Below are 5894 nucleotides of genomic sequence, written 5' to 3' on the forward strand. Positions count from 1 at the left end.
ATATTCAGTTGTGCTTTTGGCACTCAGCATTATAGGTGTGAAAGTGTTTTCAGACTCAGACTATTTTGAGATCATTGTGAGTGAAGCTAAGGTTCTTAAAAATGAAAGAATATTATTTGGCAGTCGGTAGGGTAGAGGGACAGGACGAGGATTTGAATAATATTTCTTCAGAAGATTCAGGAGAAGGTTGGAGTAAAACCATCACCACAAGAGAAATTCAGAGTAGTGCAGAATTTTCTTAACTTCTGTAGTGGATAAAAATATATTAATGCTGTAGTTTAGATTCCAGGGATGGCAATCTATACCATCTCATCCACCCTCTCATTTTATCTAATTGTAGGTGGTTTGCTGGAGAGGGGATCCTGAGAAACTTTGAGAAATAGTTATACTTTATTGACTGTTTTAAGACAAGTAGTTTTTCATTTTCAAGAAATATATTTGCTATGTATTATTCAAAAAGCTATAAGCCATATTGTTAGATAGGACAAGGGTCTCAGGGTCTGGGCCATTCTTACTAAATGTTATTCTTGCTAAATATTAAAATGTAGCACAATATTTTGCAGACTACATTTAAATAGGATAAGCTTGACAGAAAGTCAACCTGATAAGTTTGGCCAACTGCAAAAGAAGAAATCAATATCGAATTGACCAAACTGTGTGTATAAGAAATGGCTAAGTCTCCCTTCAGAGACAGAGCTTTTGATATGAATCCCCTGACTCCTTTATTTGATGCAAGTAAATAAAACTACCTTGTGACAACCTCATCTTGTTTTTGAAAAGAGCACTCCAAATTGCAAACCCCTTGATTTGGTAACCATAGTGATATTATTTTATAGAAATAATATAAATGAGTAACTTTTTCATTCTTTTTGTAGATCTTATCTTCATCTGATATCTTTTTTCTTTTGCCCAAAGGATTTTTCTTGAAATTTCTTGTGTGGGTCTGCTGTGGATGTAATCTTTCAGCTTTTGCATGTCTAAAAAAGTGTTTCACCTTCATTTATGAAAAAAAATTATTCTGGTAATGAATCCTAAGTTGACAGTTTCATTTTTTTCTTTTAGTACTTTAAAAATATTGCTCCACTGGATTTGCTTTCATCATTAGCTTTTTTCCCTTTTCATATTATGTGGGGTTTTTTTTAATATATTCATTTTATCACTGTGTTAAGCCATTTGTTTAAACTGTGCCTTTGTGTAACTTTCTTGTACTTGGGAGAGTTGAATATCTTGGTTATGTGGGTTTCTATTTTTCAGAAATTTTGGTCATAATTTATTCAAATAGTTTCCCTTTGCTTGCCTCCCTTTGGGTTTCAAATTACCATATATTTGGCAACTTAAATTTGTTTTAGCAAACAAAGCCTCTGCTTGTGTATTTTTTCTCTGTTTCAGTTTGGAGAGTGTTAATTGCTGTCTTGGAGTTTACTAACATTTACTTGTTCCGGATCTACTCATTATTTCATGCCGTGTATTTTAATCTCAGACATTGTTATTTTTCATATCCTAAATATTTATTTAGACCTTTTAGTATCTTCCATGTCTATCTTTAATATGTCAAATCTAGCATCTTGAAAATATAACAACTTTTAATCTTTTGATTACTAATTTTATTTATGTCATTTCTGGTAAACCTTTGGTTGACTAATTTCTCTCATTCTGGGTAGAAATTTCCTCTTCTTTACATACTTAGTTACTTTTTTTCTGAGACTTTTAATTGCTTTTATTACTCAAAAAAGCTTCATTTTTAAATTTATTTAGCTTTCTGACTCTGTGCTTGTGCCTTCAACACTTTCACAATGATTTTCTGCTCCTCAATAAGGAAAGCACTCTTGATCCTGTCATGGACACATTTAGCACACATGGATCCACCATAGGACATGCTGACCTGCTTTTTCGCTTTAGACAACCTCATTAGAACTTTAGGTCTCACAGTATGAACTCCGCGAGGTCGGCCTGGGCACACACCACATGCAGATTTTGGTTCTTTCCCAACCTTCTTGGTATAAAGGTAAACAATTCTATTACCAGGGGTTTGGGACAGCCTAGTTTTTTTAGAGCTGTATTGTAGGACAGTCTCTGATGGTATGTCAAACACTGGACCGTGGTGCATACCTGAAGTCACCATCCGCGGAAGAGCCATACTTAGTACTTTTGATTGATGCCTGACATTGTACATTTGCCTTGTTGGGTGCGGAATATTTTTATAATTTTAACATTTTTGGACTTTGTTGCGGGAGATGGTTAAGTTACTGCAAAACAGTTGGATCCTTTTGTGTTTCCTTTTTAATATCTGTTAAGTAGGACCTGAGCAGCAGTTAGTCTAAGATTAATCTTACGTACTAGTGAGGTAATGCCCTTTTAGTAGTCTAACTGATGCCTCTCAATTATGTGGTTTTCCAATCTGGCCTATGTGATCTTTGGCCACTATTTAATTCTGTGATGGGTTCTTTCCCAGGCTTTGGGTAGTATTTTCACACATATGCTAATAAGTTCTCAACTAGATACTTCAGGGAGACCTTATGTATATGCAGCAATCTCTTCTCCAGTGTGGTGCCCTGCAAACTCTAGCCTACTTACCTTCCCTGGTCCTCCAGATCAATCTCTTTAACACAGGAAGAGCGTTTGTCTCTTTTTCTTGTACTGCAGACTGGAAGCTTTATCCAGGCAGAAGGCTGTGATCATCATGGGGATTACCTTGTTTGTTTCCCAATTCTCAGAGATTGCTGCCTTCTGTTGTTGTCTGACACCTAATATCTTGAGAGCTGTTATTTTATATATTTTGTCTTTTTTTTTTGTCTGTTTGTTTCAGCTAGGAGGGTAAATCTGGTCCCTGTTAATGTATTTTGGACCAAAGAAGAAATTCTTGGGCTATTTTAAACCACTATTCTTTTATCCTTGTCACTCTTACACAAGCAGAAACCCTGCATTTTATATTCCTGGTTCTGAGAAACCACTGAGTTGATATTTCATTAAAGGTAAATAGCATCTTGGCTATCCATAGACCCTTCGACAGATCATAGATTTTTTTTCACCATTTTCCTCTACCCCAAGTATATTAATGCTTCTCCCCTTATATCCTTTAATCCTGAACATGTTAAGATACTTTCTAAGAGATGACACGTCTTTTTCACTGAATCTCTTTCTCTGTCATTCTCTAGTTGTCTTATGTATACACACATCTACTTCTAACTTGCCTTAAAAAGACTCCAGTATCCTAATTCACAATGAGAAAAATGATAAGGCAAGGGATTGCATTAGAGCTAACAGTTACTAATTTTCCTTCTTTTGAAAAATACCTTCTAATACCAAATAAACACACAAATGAATAAATAAGTAAGTAAATATCCAGCTAATTAGGTAGTAGATATAGCTCAGTCATTGAAGTTTTCCAGCATATTCAACACAAAGTTAAATTATAAAACCAAATGTGTCATGCAGTTTGACATTTTCATACCTTTTCTTTCATTGTTTTTATTTAAACCTTTGGTCACAGCCTACTGCATACTCATATTCTTTCTCTCTGGTATCAAATCCACCTTTAGGATATTAATTACTGATGATGTTTTGGGGCAGAGTTTTCCATACTCTATCAAACCTATTTACTTTAAACCCAAATTGCCAAAGTAACCATAAGTTAATGATTATGGAAGCTGTATTGGTAAACTTAATTATAAAAAAAGTACCCTACAATCCCTTTTGGAAAAAGAAAAAGATTAATATAAAATAAACAGCACTGATGAAAGTTGTTCAACTGTCCCGGAGTATGGCCATTGGAGTTCAAACAGTCCTAAGGTTAAAGTCAAAGGGCTCAGAAGGTACTATTATTTCATTAAACTGAAAAAAATTAAGCAACTGGATTCTTATCTTTTTTTTTTTCTAGGTACCTTCTTCCCAAATTACAGTTAAGATGCCTCAGTCCTTTCTAACAGTGAGAAATAGTTGGACATAGGATATTCCTCAAAACAACTTTCTGGAAAATATCCTATATAATAAAAGGCTAATATGCAAATTGCCCCCTTGGGAGTTTGACCGGGAGATCAGGAGTTCAATTGCTTGCTATGACTTGTGCTGACCACCAGAAGGTGGTGCAGAACAAGGTAGGCAACCAGTGGCGGCGGCGGAGGAGGCAGGGAGGCTGGGAGGCGGGGGAACCTGATTGACCCTGATCACCGGCCAGGCCTATGGACCCAACCCATGAAATAATTTTGTGCACCGGGCCTCTAGTGTAATATAAAATTAAAATAGCAATGTTGTGCATATTTTGTTAAACTTATTTCAACTGTTTAGAGAGATAACTTTAGAAAACATTTTTTCTTTTTTCTAGATAGAAGCAATGAAAGACATATGATATTTAGTCAGATAAGTATATTATATTGTGGGTAATAATACTACCTAAGGCAGTGATGGCGAACCTCTGACACGCAAACTCATTTTTTTGGTTGATTTTTCTTTATTAAATGGCATTTAAATATATAAAATAAATATCAAAAATATAAGTCTTTGTTTTACTATGGTTGCAAATATCAAAAAATTTCTATATGTGACACAGCACCAGAGTTAAGTTAGGGTTTTTCAAAATGCTGACATGCCGAGCTCAAAAGGTTCGCCATCACAGACCTAAGGTGTGCTTTTACAAATTATATTTTTATATGTGTGCAGTTAAAGAACTACTAAATATTTTTTATAAAATAAAGAATTATTTAGGTCATGGAACTATTCAGAATATGTAACAATATAAAGGATTTTTTATATTATTACTGAATATACTCTAGAAAACATGAATTCATTAGATAGATTTTATTCAGATAATTTCGAAACATTTTTATTGGCTTCCTAGGTTATGTAACCATACATCAGAAGTATATGGACTACTAGATAAGACATCGACAATCTTAAAGTTAAAATGTAAATACATTCTTTTTCCAAATAACATCTTTTCTGAAAATTGAACCTGTTTTGATAGCCAACTTACCCTCATTGAACACATTAAATTATTTGTTAAATAAAAAATAATTTAGAACTGTTCAAATATCAGACATTCTCAAGGGTAAAATGTGTGCATGCATGCATACACAGATGAATGAATATTGGAGAGCACAGTTGTGGACAAAATTGTACCAGATTGTTAGATACTACATCAGTCCAAACAAATGTGCCCAATTGTAAAGATTATACCTGTTTATTAATAAAGTGAAAGACCTCACATGAAACCTATGGAAAAATTTATTTTAAAATGATCACTTGGAAAAGAGGTATATTTTCTAGAGACTTCTTAATATTAACTTAAGTATCTGGCAAATAGCAACCGGGATGCATTTTGTAATCACATCCTCTTATTTTCCATTTGATTGCATACAAAACCCCATTTGATTATGCACCTGGCCATGGTTACAATTGCATTTCCTGCCTCTCAACATACTTCCTACTCTGATGCAGCCATATAGGCTCTTTTGCCTCAGTGTCTTTATAAGCTCAGTTCCCTCAACTTGGAGCTCTTCCCCCAAATATTCAAATAGCTGCTTCCTTTGGCTTTACAGTGGGGCCTTGACTTACGAGTTTAATTCGTTCCATGACAGAGCTCATAACTCAAATTACTCGTATATCAAATCAATTTTCACCATTACAATGAATTGAATTGTCATTAATCCGTTCCGGACACTCAAAAAACACCGCAATTGTTATGTTAAATGTTTTTAAATAAGAAAAATGTATTTAAAAATAACGAATATTGTATAAAAACACAATACTGAACAATAGAATGTAGTGCAATAAACTTGTTTTATTAAGTCTAATGTACAACAATTACCTTGGAGATCAAACGACTTAAAGATGCTGATGGAGTCGGAGGAGAAAGGCTGAACTGAATAACTGAATCTTATTTGCTGATTTTTGCCCTT

General features: G+C 34.2%; 1 pseudogene; it reads right to left on the reverse strand.

Moving 5' to 3' along the window:
- Nucleotides 1-1720: 1720 nt before the first annotated feature.
- Nucleotides 1721-5894, reverse strand: part of LOC102256151 — a 4697-nt pseudogene continuing 523 nt past the window's right edge.

Source organism: Myotis brandtii, unplaced genomic scaffold (assembly GCF_000412655.1).
Source record: "Myotis brandtii unplaced genomic scaffold, ASM41265v1 scaffold136, whole genome shotgun sequence".
Lineage (NCBI taxonomy): Eukaryota > Metazoa > Chordata > Mammalia > Chiroptera > Vespertilionidae > Myotis > Myotis brandtii.